This window comes from Malus domestica, chromosome 02 (genome assembly GCF_042453785.1).
Source record: "Malus domestica chromosome 02, GDT2T_hap1".
Lineage (NCBI taxonomy): Eukaryota > Viridiplantae > Streptophyta > Magnoliopsida > Rosales > Rosaceae > Malus > Malus domestica.
This window is the reverse complement of record NC_091662.1, coordinates 34,057,732-34,072,433: the sequence shown is the minus strand read 5'-3', so window position 1 is coordinate 34,072,433 and position 14,702 is coordinate 34,057,732. Positions and strand designations below refer to the sequence as shown.

At 36.9% G+C, this 14,702-nt stretch overlaps 1 long non-coding RNA gene across 1 annotated transcript; it reads right to left on the bottom strand.

Moving 5' to 3' along the window:
- Positions 1 to 8,903: 8,903 nt before the first annotated feature.
- LOC139190166 (uncharacterized) lies at positions 8,904 to 9,680 on the bottom strand. The gene is made up of 2 exons (XR_011574222.1): positions 9,490 to 9,680; positions 8,904 to 9,395 (listed from the first exon to the last, which is right to left on the bottom strand). It is a non-coding gene; the product is annotated as an uncharacterized lncRNA (long non-coding RNA).
- Positions 9,681 to 14,702: the final 5,022 nt, after the last annotated feature.

Here is a 14,702-nt window from a genome sequence, read left to right as displayed (position 1 = left end):
CCGACCGAAGCCATATATAAATCTTCATTCGCCTGTAGGCCCCTACATCACTCGACCGAAGCCATATATAGATATCATTCGCCCATAGACATATAATATGAGTAACCATTGAATAAGTACGTAAAATCATAGAACATAATCTTTCCAAAATATATCTCATCGAAGCTCAATAGCTCAAACATCATATCATAAATCATGTTCATAAATATCTCAGAAAACATAAATCCAGTAAGGCATGATATTTCATAAAGCATAAATCCAATTTACTCATAAACGTTTCATAAAACATTGCCATTAAATCATGTTTTTCATGTATGCATTTCTAATAATAAAATCATGCATTTTGGAAAAAGTCCACTCATAGATACTTCGTCGTCGAAGAGTTGTGCGAACTAGGAAGGACGGAAACGTCACTAACAAACGCACCTTGCTTGACAGTTAACTCATCTTGGTTTGGCCGAAAAACGTCTCAAAAGTGGCGGTGCTCACCGAAAAACTGGGAAAAGCTTACTCCAAGCTATTTCTATGTTGGAAAATCCACAACCACATCGAAGTTCTTTGGGGAAGAAAATTAACAATGACACCATCACTGCTGAGTTCCACGGCTTGTCACTAGTTCTGCGAAGCTCCTCCGTCCAAGTGTGAAGGTGGTTGTGCGTGTGAGTGAACTCAGAGAGGAGGAGGAAGTGGTTGTGGATGATGGAGAGATCTCGGGGGTGTGGAACGAGAAGAATAGAAAAATGAAGGGGGAGAGAAAGTTATAAAAGGAAAATATCTAAAAAGTAGGGGGTGGGGATATCTGGATAGGGTAAGGTTAAGGGGACAAGAATCCCAAGTGGGTCCCCTTTGGTTTGCAATTTAAGAACGTATAAGATGATACACAAAATATCCGGAAACGTTCGACGGTTCAAATGTAGAATCTTCGTTATAAATCCGATTTCAAATTCGTTTGTAACTATACGTTCGTGGCGATGAGTACAATATGAATAAATTAATTAAAATAAGACTACGCATTTCAACAAGACGATCAACGAAAGTCAACTAAAGGGTAAAATGGTAATTTCATAAATCCGATAGTACAAAATACGATAAATCAAAGATGGGGTTTCACAATAATGATCGATGCAAGCCTTTTTTCAAAGCTTGACCTGAGAAGTTCATTCGTAGCGTGTCACTAACATCGAAACTCCGAGCCGAAATGGTGGGGTTTCTTAAGGGAAGGGGGACGTTGTTGACCGTTTTTATGGTTGCACTTCAATATGTGTGAATCATATGAAGAGGGACATGTACGTTGGTCTTTTACAAATTACAACAAAGCAACACATCGATGGTTAGTTCCAATTATTTTGATTCAAATTCTGGGTATGATAATTTTAGTTATTGGGTATAAGTCTATCTACAAGTTTGATCGTTTTTGGATGATTGTGAAATTTGTTGTGATTGTTCTTTGAGGTTTGTAACAAGTGACGAAGAATTTAGTGAGGGTTATCGATTGAGCATGCCGCCAACATATTCACAGCCCCACACTTCAATTACTTCCTCACACGTAATTACAAATACGAGGGATGAGAAAATAACTGAAAAATTTAGAAAAATACCCTTTTTCAGAAGCTTAAAAAGGTTTTGTCTTCTATTTTTTTACAAAATTTGTAGTGTTCTTCCCTTTTTTAAGACATAACTAACTTAATTTCATTCAAATTCTTTGTCTAGTTCGAATTGCTCGATTGAGACTCCCTTAAGAACAACTCAAGTCCATCTCAACTACGGTCAGATAATGTAGCAACTATTGCGAGTTATATATTAGTTAAAGTGTAAATAGTAGTTTATTGTCCCACATTGGTGAAGTACATATGTAATACCAATTGTAACTCCTATATATACTCCACTTTGGAGATTAATGAATATATAAGAAATTCCCAAATATTGTCATATATATTTTTTGTATTTACCATGTTTAGTTTAATATGGTATAAGAGCAGTTCGTTCTTGGTGACCTATGTGCTTTAATTTTGTGCCCACATTTTTCGTGATTTCCTTCGTGAGGGAAAAAAAAAGTGAATAGTGTCGCGCTACAGTATATCGCTTTGCTACAGTGTGTGAACAGTGATCCTCTACAGTGCCGTGAACAATGATTGTTATAGTGCCGTGAATAGTGCTTGCTACAGTGTTCTGGTAAATTGTTTTCATTCCGCTGCGTATCTTTTATGCCTTTATTGTTCGTGATTTTGTTCAATGGCTCAATATAATCATAGTGTTGTTATGCATCTTGGTGGAACAAATAAATGGATAATTGATATTGGGGCCACTGATCATGTGACTAGTGATCCTAGAGTGTTTGATGAGTTATGTGACTAGTTCGTGATCCGTTTATTACTAGTGCAAATGGAGCACCTTCCCCTGTGAAGGGTGAAGGCAATATCTCTCTGACTCCAATCTTATCACTAGTCCGTGCTTTGCTTGTTCCTGATGTTAAGTGCAATCTTTTGTCGGTAGGAAAACTTCTTGATACCTTATATTGTTCTACTCACTTCTACCCTACGTATTGTTATTTTCAAGACATTCAAACTCAGAAGATAATTGGTCATGGTAAAAAAAATAGGGGGTTTGTACATCTTGACTATGGAGGATACTGTTGTTTCCGGTTCAAATAATCATCAAGTTTTAAGTGCTAAAGTGGACGACATACATCAAATTTGGTTGTGGCATCGACAATTGGGACATCCATCATTTAGTTATATGAAGCATCTACTTCCTTCTTTGTTTCGCACTTGTAGTAATTCAGAGTTCAAGTGTGAAACATGTGTCAAGGCTAAGAGTCATCGTGCTTCCTTTCCTGTAAGTGATTCTAAAGCTACTTTGCCATTTGATTTGATACATTTTGATATGTGGGGTCCGGCCAAAGTTACTTCTAATGGATTCCGATGGTTTATTACTTTTATTGATGATTGTACTTGGTTAATTTGGGCGTTCTTAATGAAGAATAAGAGTGATGTTCTGTTACTTCTTCAAGAATTTTGTACAATGGTGTCTACTCAGTTTCAGACCAAAGTTAAGGTCTTCAGGTCTGTTAACGGAGGAGAATATGTGAATCACACGTTGACATGTTCTTTTCATGATCATGGTATTATTCACCAGACGACTACTCCGTTTACACCCCAACAAAATGGTGTGTCCAAACGAAAGAATCGTCAAATAATGGAGGTTGCTCACTCCTTGATGTTGGATAAATGTGTTCCTAATCATTTGTGGGGTCATGCTGTTTTGGCTGCTGTGCATTTGATCAATCGTGTTCCAAGTAGAGTTCTTGATTTTCAGACACTGTTTGATGTGCTACAAAAACATGTTTCTCTTGTTTCTGAATCAAAGCTTCCTCCGAAAGTGTTTGGGTGTATTGTGTATGTGCATGTCTACTCTCATCAGCGGAGTAAACTTGATGCATGTGCTCTCCGGTGTGTCTTTATTGGATATGCTAACAATAAAAAAGGTTATAAGTGTTATGATCCTCTGACTCAAAAAAACTTATATTACCATGGATGTCACCTTCCATGAGGAAGTTTCGTATTTTGTGAAGCCCTCTTCCGACTCTCCACTTCAGGGGAAGAGGGGGAGTGAAGTGCAAATTCAAAGAGATTGTATGGATGATGTGTTACAAGCAGAGTTGGGAACATAACCTATTATGTTGCCTGATACTAATCAATCGGCTACAGATAGTGATTGGTCACCTGTCATTCCCGGAACTATTTCTATTGACGACAGATCAGATGTGGCCAGCGAATTACCTTTTAGTATGTTTGATGAATTACCTTTCGATGATCAGTTACCTGCTGCTGATATGTTTAACGAGTTGCCTGATGATGGTTCGTTCAGTGAAGATTCTTCTAACAGTTTGGTACAAGATGGTGGCATATATGAGGTAAATTCTGACGATTCTTCTACTTATCAGTTACCTCCACGAGCTAATCGTGGAAAACCTAAAGTACAATATGAGCCTAATATGCATGCCAAAGCCAAATATCCTATTAACAATTATGTGTCTACTCATCGTTTGTCCAAACCATATGCATCTTACATATGTCAGCTATCTAGTGTATCAATTCCAACAAAATTGCAAGATGCTTTGTCTGACCCTAAGTGGGTTAATGCCATGAAAGTTGAGATAGAAGCTTTGGAAAAGAATTCTACTTAAGATTTGGTTCCTTTATCAAACGGGAAGAAAACCGTTGGATGTGGGTGTTTACTATTAAGCAGAAAGCAGATGGTTCTATTAATCGGTATAAAGCCAGATTAGTTACTAAGGGTTATACTCAAACCTATGGGGTGGACTATCAGGATACCTTTGCTTCTATTGCCAAACTTAATATTGTGTGTGTTCTTATGTCCTTAGCATCAAACCGGGATTGGCCTCTGTTGCAGTTTGATGTTAAGAATGTTTTCCTTCATGGTGATCTTAAGGAGGAAGTGTATATGGATCTCCTACCTAGTATTGGAACATCTCCTGAAAAAGGTGTTGTATGCAGGTTACGAAAGACCTTGTATGGTTTGAAACAATATCCTAGAGCGTGGTTTGGGAGGTTTACAAGTTCAATGAAGAAGTTTGGGTATATCTAGAGTCATTCAGATCATACTTTGTTTTCTAAAACGATAAAATGGTAAGCTAACTACATTGATTATTTATGTTGATGACATGATAGTGACTGGTGATGATCAGAATGAGATACAACGCCTTCAAAAGTACCTAGCTACTAAGTTTGAAATGAAAGAATTGGGTGAATTGAAGTATTTTCTTGGAATCGAGGTTGCACGATCCAAGCATGGTATTTTTCTGTCTCAACGGAAGTATGTTCTTGATTTGTTAGCGTAAACAGGTATGTTAGATTGCAAACCTGTTGATACTCCGATTGAGTAGAATCATCGTCTGGGCTTATTTCCAGATCAAGTTCCTACTCATAAGGAACGGTATCAGAGACTTGTGGGGAGATTAATTATTTGTCTGACACTCGTCCTGACATTGCTTATGCAGTTAGTGTGATAAGTCGATTTTTGCACTCATATAGTAAAGCTCATATGGATGCAGTAACCGGTATTTTGAGGTATTTGAAGATGGCTCCTGGCAGAGGCCTGGTTTTCTCCAAGAATGGTTATTTGAATGTCGAAAGGTATACAGATGCAGATTGGGCAGGTTTTATCACTGATCAGCGATCTACATCTAGATACTTTACGTTTGCGGGTGGTAATTTAGTTACTTGGAGAAGCAAGAAACAAAATGTGGTGGCTAGGTCAACTGCAGAAGCTGAGTTTCGTGATATGTCTCATGATGTATGTGAGTTGTTGTGGTTGGAAAAATTGTTGAGAGATCTTGGGTTTAAACTCAAAGGTGTTATGAAACTTCATTGTGATAATAAGGCTGCTATTGAGATTACTCATAATCCAGTGCAACATGATTGAACAAAACATGTGGAGATTGATGGACATTTCATTAAGGAAAAATTGGATGCTGGAATTATTATGTTTCTGTTTGTGGAATCTGAAGATCAACTTGCTGATGCTCTTACTAAGGCTGTGTCTAAGGTCTAAAATATCGATGATATCGGAAATATCGGTAGTCCAAAAACACGGAAATTTAGATAGAAATATCGGGATATTATCGATATCGATAAAAATTGAATAAAAACCACGAAAATTATAAGAAAAACTTGGAAATTTTTATTGAAACTTTGCAGGATGTTTATTTAGTCAATTATCTATTAGTTTATCACAAAAAATTGGAAGGAAATGCATTGCATGATGGATTTAACTGATTTAAGTTGATTATATAGCGAGCTAGCAAACATTTTAAGTGTAGAAAATATGTAGTAATTAATGAAAGAAGTTTAAATACACCATAATCATTTATATATAATGAATTAGTAGAATATTTTACACTTTATTCAATACATAGTAAGATACATGAGTGACTTAGTACCACATAGAGTTTCTATCAAGGTCTAAAATATCGATGATATCGAAAATATCGGTAGTCCAAAAACACGGAAATTTCGATGGAAATATCGGGATAATATCGATATTTTAGACCATGGCTGTGTCTAATAGTGTGTTTTCCAACTCGCTTGACAAGTTGGGCATGCGTGACATCTTTGCACCAACTTGAAGGGGAGTGTTGCGAGTTATATATTATTTAAAGTGTAAATAGTAGTTTATTGTCCCACATTGGTGAAGTACATATGTAATACCAATTGTAACTCCTATATATACTCCACTTTGAAGATTAGTGAATATATAAGAAATTCACAAATATTATCATATATATTTTTGGTATTTACCATGTTTAGTTTAATAGCAACAAGTTAAAATAATACTCGAAAATGTGAGAGATTGCTTGACAAACACTTTTAAAATGATCCTTAATTATGAAGGTGAAAAATCTAAAGTCCAAAAATATGAAATCCTCCAAATTAAACAAAAAGTTGGAGATAAAAGAATGAAAGAAAAAATGAAGAGGTAAGAATAAAACAAAATTGATTTTTAATTAGTTTTAATATCCCAAATTAGAAGTCTCCGGTAGTCCCCACTGCTTTATTTCCAATAGAACCAAACTATGTTAGTTTGATTCAAATTAAACTAATATAACCAAACTGGCTACAACGGAACGAAACTAGGTCTTTCAGTTTCAGGTACACTGGGAGTGGGCGATTGACATCACCTCAATTGAGCAGTCACTTTGATTTCGAATCAATAAATGACAACACAATGGCCAGCTACTACTGCTAGTGCCCGTCTTCTCAGCCTCAAGGATGTCCTTGACATTGTGTGATTTGATACCTGCAGCCTTCCAGCCTAACCCTCTGCTTGTTTTATTCTCTGGCTGGGATTTGACTCGGTTCGTCCGGTGAAAGAGATCATTTGGGATTTGATTTGGGTTTGCATGGATTATGAACACTACTAATTATATTATTTCGAAACATTTTAAGATGATGTGGGTGTTTGATCATTGCCTTGCTGCCCAAACGTTTTGAATTGAGCATGTCGCTACAAGCCTTTGGGTTTGTAACTTTGTATTATCTGCTGTGTAGACTCGAGTGCGTTGCATGAGGTCTTGTTTCTACCGAATTTACACTATTAGGGTGCGTTTGTTGCGCCGGACTGTTTCGGACAGGACTAGCTGCCGGGACTAAGCTGGACTGGCTTAGACTGGACTAAGCTGGACTAACTTAGTGAAGCGTTTGGTGCAGTCTCGGACTAAGAAGCAGGATAAGAAAAACAGTACTGTTCACCAGATTTGTGTTTGCTTAGACTAGGACTACAAATTTTTGCCATTGTGTAATAGAATAAAGCTACAAATCTCATGATATGGGTTAATTGGAGCATATTTTTACCATGTATATTATGAATCTTAAAAAAAATTGACAATTGTTTTGTTTCTATTACCTGCTAATAGAATTGGGTTTAATTTGCAAATGTAGCTTGATTTAAACTCTATCACCCAACAGAAGAAAAATAATAGTGGCCAATACATGCAACTTCAACAAATACACGTACACAAGATCTCCATAATTTAGAAAATCCTAGTTAACATTAGTTAACATTAGCCAAAATAGATCTCCATAATTTACAAAATGGCTAGTTAACATAAGCCAAAATACTAGTGCAAAGCTAAGTTATAAGTCATAACATAAGATTGTATGATTAATAAAATACATCCATGTTAACGTTAATAAAATACATCCATGTTAACATTAGCCAAAATCCTCATCCGCTTGCGTTGTCGCTTAAAAGCCTTTGGACGAACACTTTCTTGGGTTCCGGTTTTATTGCCCTGAACACTCCCACATTTTTTGGTTTATCCAAAATAAGAGACAATGCATCAATTTGATCCATAGGAGAGAGACCCATTGTTTCAAGTTCATTAGCTATGTCAGTATGATCTGCAGTACCTTGAACTAAAGCTTCAGTTACCATTTGCATCCTCTTCCCACTTTCAACATAAAAATCTTTCAGTCCACTGATAATTGCCTCGGTTCCATCACTTGAACTTCCCACAGCTCTTTTCCTCTTTCTTTGGCTATTTTCAGATGGGGTGCTTTGTTGGCTTTGTTGGTTCATTGAAGAAACAAAATTATCACCTCCAATATCACTTTCACCAACATGATCATGACTTTGTTCCTCCACCATTTGAGCAGGGGTTTCGGCTACATTACCCGTAGCCCGATATTTTCCAAATATATATGCAAATCTATCAAACAGTGGAAAATGTTTGCTTCTCCATCCATCGGCTTCTTTATTTCTCTAAGATTATATCAACATAGCGAAACTAAAATTTAGCATGCGTAACAAATATAGCAGCAAGAATATAACTAATGCATAAATAAAATAGGATATGAACCTGCACATAAGTTTGCCATGCGTCATCACTGTCAACTTCAACGCACTTTTTGACATCATTCCATGCAAATCCACTTGTGTTTATCATGTCAACGACCATACTATATGTTTTTTTTCATTTCTTCAACTTGGACTCAATATGTGGATTTGCCTTTATATTTGAATGAGGACATAAAACATTGACAGCTTTTGCTATTTCAACCAAAGTACCTTGTTTGAAAGCACCGGTGTCACACCGTTGCTTCCGAGCAACAAAATCCTCAAGAACTCCGAGTAATACTTCTTCCTCAAATGCTTCCCATTTACGCCTTCTTCCTTTTGGCTCTTGAGTAGCATTCAAAAAAATTTCGTTATCCATACCTAAACAAAAAATATTTTAATGAAGGAAAATACCATACAAATAATCAATTTGCATAATATCCAATCAACTTGCATAATATCCAATCAACTTGCATAATATCCAATTAATTTGCATATCATCCAATCATTGTGCTAATATCTAACAAATGCATGATAAAAAGGAATACTAAAATAAAATGTTATCATTAACACATATAGCTAGTTCGGTTGCTGGTTCCTAATTGCTCTCCACTCATTATACATTTCCTGAGCCATATCATTCCTCATTGCAGTCCACTGGTCCGATGTTTGAACACTACCAACATATTCACCTTCTTCTGTATTTTGTCCATCTTCTATTATTGGCAAATTCTCCATTGGATCTACAGACATCTCTTGCCTAATAAGATTGTGTAGTAGGCAACAAGCGGTAATTATTCGACCTTGTGTCCTTATCGGATAGAAAGATGGACTCCTTAGTATCGACCACCTTCCTTTTAGCAAGCCAAAACAGCGTTCAATTACATTCATTGCCTTAGAATGCTTCATGTTAAAATATTCTTCCTTATTAGAAGGTGTTCGTCCCTCCCATTCAGATAAATGATAAGGTATTCCTCTATAGGGTGCAAGGAATCCTTCACCATTTGTATAACCACCATCTACAAGGTAATAACAACCTAATGAAAAAAAAAACAGACCTTATTAGTGTTTTGTAGTTGACAAACAGAACTAAACCTAACTTACAAAGTTGAGACTAAGTAATAGTCTTACCCGCTGGTACCTTAAAACCATTAGGCCTACTAATTGCATCATGTAGCACTCTAGAGTCTGATGCGGAACCCTCCCACCCCGGAAACACATATATGAACTGCATATCTCCTGAACACACACCTAACACATTAGTTGCGACTCGACCCTTTCTTGTTCGGTATCTTGGTTTGTCAATTTCAGGTACATGCACATCAATGCTCCCAAGCAATTCTTAAAAATAAAAAATAAAAAAGTTTTTGTTAATTTATACAAAGGGAATGAAGAGTTAAAGCTTAGGGAAAATGAAAAAAATTTCTCATCATACCTTAAAACATCGCCACCTAGGATCTGTAGAATCAATAAGCACAGGCTGGGGGACTTTTAGTAGGATACCTTGTAATCGCAAAATTCCTTGCAATACGCTATTGAAATACCTACTTATAGTCTCTCCCGACCTATAAAATCTACCGCCAACACTACGATTCTTAGTATGATGTGCTAATATTTGTAAAGTCATACACACCTGTTCCTCTACAGACACCAAACCATCAGTTTTTACCCTCCCATCTTGACGAAGTAAGTCGCATAATATGCCAAAAGTCCTTCTATCCATTCTCAATTCGTTGACACATTCAGTATCAGTATTCCCTATTATACCATTCAGATAACACAAACTAATCTCTCGTCTAATAAGTGAACGGTTAGTCAATGTGGGTCGTTCAACATGTCTCTGTTTGCCACGTAGCATCATCACCACAAGAATCGTACAAATACAAATTGTCTCCAAATAAGACATCTCTAATAATAAGATCAATAAAAGCTTCCTTCGATCCATATCTATCCAAACAAAAAAAAAAAACAATAGTACGAGTATTGCTATCATTCCTAGGCATTGCATGTGAAGAGGGAAATTAAAGGACACCTGTAATGCAGTAGCCTTAGCCTTAGCCTTCTGTTTATGCTCCTCTTCTCTGCAACAAACAACCACAAAAAATTACAATTCAGCATCAACCCCACACCATACAAAACATTCACATTGTAATATCATGGTTATAAACCAAGTACATACACACACACTCATGGACAAATGTGCAAAATATACATACATACTCACACTCACACTCACACTAACACACACACACGGACATACACACACACTGCACACACACTGCACACTGCATACATACTGCATACATACACACACACACACACTGCACACACACACACACACTGCATACATACATACACACACACTGCACACACACACACACACTGCACACACACTCACACTCACACACACTCACACTCACACTTACATTCACACTCACACACACTCACACTCACACTTACACTTACACTCACACACTGCACAGTCACACACACACACACACGGGGACAGAGTGCAACACACTCTTACCCTCACACACACACTCTGTTTTTATACTCACACACACACATACGCGCGCACACACACACACACTGCATACACACACACTGCACACATACACACACTGCATACATACTCATACACACACTGCACACACTGCATACATACATACTCATACTCATACACACACTGCACACACACACACTGCATACATACACTACACACACACACACTGCATACATACTCATACACACACTGCACACACACACACACTGCGCACACACACACACACTGCATACATACCGCATACATACACACACACACACTGCATACACACACACACTGCACACTGCATACATACACACACTGCATACATACTGGATACATACACACACACACACACTGCACATACACACACACACTGCATACACACACACACTGCACACACACAGTGCATACACACACACACTGCATATACATACACACTGCAAACACAGTACATACATACACACACTACATACACTACACACACACTACATACACTACACACACACACTGCATACATACACACTGCAAACACAGTACATACATACACACACTACATACACTACACACACACACTGCACACACTACACACACACCCTGCAAGTACACACACACTGCATACACCCTGCATACATACACACTGCAAACACACTACACACACACACTGCATACATACACACTGCAAACACTACACATATACACACACTACATACACTACACACACACTACATACACTACACACACACACTGCATACATACACACTGCAAACACAGTACATACATACACACACTACATACACTACACACACACACACTACATACACTACACACACACTGCATACACTACACACACACCCTGCAAGTACACACACACACTGCATACACCCTGCATACATACACACTGCAAACACACTACACACTGCAAACACACTACACACACACACTGCATACATACACACTGCAAACACTACACATATACACACACTACATACACTACACACACACTACATACACTACACACACACACACTGCATACATACACACTGCAAACACAGTACATACATACACACACTACATACACTACACACACACACTACACTACATACACTACACACACACACTGCATACACTACACACACACCCTGCAAGTACACACACACTGCATATACCCTGCATACATACACACTGCAAACACAGTACATACATACACACACTACATACACTACACACACACTACATACACTACACACACACAGAGACACACACACGCAGACACACACACACAAGCACAAAGTACTCCCATTGTTGAAACCCCAATTTTTAAAAATCGAAAACAACATGTGGGTAGGACTTCCAAGTTTTACAACATTGACATCCTAAATTCCCAAGTTCCATCTCATCTTATGAAAAGCCCAAATCCTAATTTCAATTTCACCTAAATATCAAAACCCTAATTTATTCAAGTGCAGATCTCTATGATTCAAAAATTATCAAACCCAAAACAATCAAATCACATAAAACTCAGTAAAATTACCTTCTACAACACAAATACATGCAATTAATAGAAGAATCGAAGTTTACCGTACAACTCAGATGAGGCGAGCAGATGCAGAGACAGGAAGGCGCTCAGAGGAGGGTGAGGAGGAAGAAGATGAGAGAGCACGGCAACGAAAATGAGAGGGAACATAGAGATGAGGACGAGGGAAGACAGGAGGAAGGGACGAAGGGACGAAGGGAAGGCAGAAACTCTCTCGGTTTGCTCTGGCTTACGAATCCGCTGGGTTTTGGGGTTGCTCGCGAAGACCACCTAAGGAGGTCTTTAGTCCGACCGAGTCCGGCTTAAGCTCATTAAAGCTAATCCGGTTGCACACCAAACACAGGACTATAGTCCTGTCCAGTCCAAGCCTTGCTAATCCTGTCAAACAAACGTGCCCTTAGTTTTAATTGACTATTAGCTTTACACTATTCGATTTAATTGACTATTAGCTTTCATTTGGCGGTTCAAATCAAGGTGAAATGAATATTATATTAATCATATCTATGATTTAATTGATTAAAAGCATTTTCGTTTCGAATTAATAAAATGGATACAATCAAGACTAGCTAATGTCAACCATCAACTAAAATTACGAAAAGCCCATGTGTAAAGTAAAAGCATTTTCGTTTCGAATTTGCTTTCTCCTACTAGTTTACCAAGAGTAAATTGTAGTTATGGTCCCTGAACTTTATTCAAATTGGAGCAATGGTCCTTCAACTAAAAATTCATTACCATTGGTCCTTCAACTCATTAAAACGTGCAGCTATGGTCCCTCAACTAAAAATCCATTACCTTTGGTCCCTTAATTTTAATTCAACTGGAGAAATGGTCCCTTAACTTTATCCCAATTGTAGCTATAGTCCTTCAAACATAAGTCGTTTTGACAAAAAATTTTAAGTAGTTGACGAAAATGACCATAATTATACACTTTGATGAGTTGAGGGACCCTAATTAAATAAATGGTTATTCCAACATAACATATTTTGACAAAATTTTGAGGGACTATTGCTCCAATTTGAGTAAAGTTCAGGGACCATTGCTACAATTTACTCAGTTTACCAAAGCTGATCATATGACTTTATTTTTCCCCCCGCCGCTACTATGAAAGTGCCATTTCAACCTTCAATTGCTTCTTCCCCCCCCCCCCCAACAAATCCACTCCAACCCAAAACCTAAACCAAACCTAAAACTTAAAACTTAAAATGAAGGTAAATATAGGTCACAAATTTAGCCCACAAAAGCTGCTGGGACTCACGAATGAGAGTGAAAAGTGAGCCTTGTCCTGTAGTCAACGGTTACTTTTCTTCATCGGGTGGTGGTGGTAATTGGACCGTTGGTTAATCCAACGGTCCACATTCAATTTTTTTTTTGTTTTATATTTATATATTTATTGGATCCAACGGCTTAAATCGAATATAATCAAATCTAACGGTCCAAATTTAAATCCAATGGCTAAAATAATCTAAAATTTATCGGAATTTAAATATTTTTTTCCAACGGCTAGAATAATTTTTTTTTTAAGTTTATGTGGTTTATCATGATTTTCATGTATTGATTTAGTGATTTTTCAAAATTTATCGGAATTTAAATATTTTTAGTTTAAAATGTTCATAAAATTAATTTAGAATAGCCTACATATTTTTTTTTTAAAGTTAATTTAAAAAAAATTAGCTTTAATTCATTTTTTGATAATCTCAGGCTAAAATTTTAGGCCAAAATGGTTGGAGTAGAAAAGTTGTTTCTTGGTTAAAACCTAAATTTTCTGGACTAAATATTTTTAGGTTTTAGGTCAGGATTGAAGATGGTCTTAGTGTTAACACTGCCCCCTTAAACAAAATTAACATTTCTACACGCGCCTTGAGAGTGAGAAAAACTTTTTTTACATCCCGACACACTACATGCGGCATACAAAATTTCATTAATCAAAGACGTTGCGTGCCCCTAAAATGCTTCTAAATATACGACGTTTATTTGTAGCTCTATGTCCCTCTATCTTTTACTTTATATTAATCCATAATACGTAATTTCTTTATCGATTTCTTCTTTTGTTAAAGCCCTTTTATTTACCTAAAGAATGTATATTTGGTTGAGAGGGCCGTAAAAAAAATTCAAATGATTAAGATCATTAGGGTATTAGGGTTGTCATTGAACATGGCATATCATCAACATTATCATACTACAATTTTCTTTTGTTTAAAATTTTCTGCACTTGTTTCTTCTAGTGTCTAAAATTATAGAGTTTGAAAAAAAATATTAGATAAGATG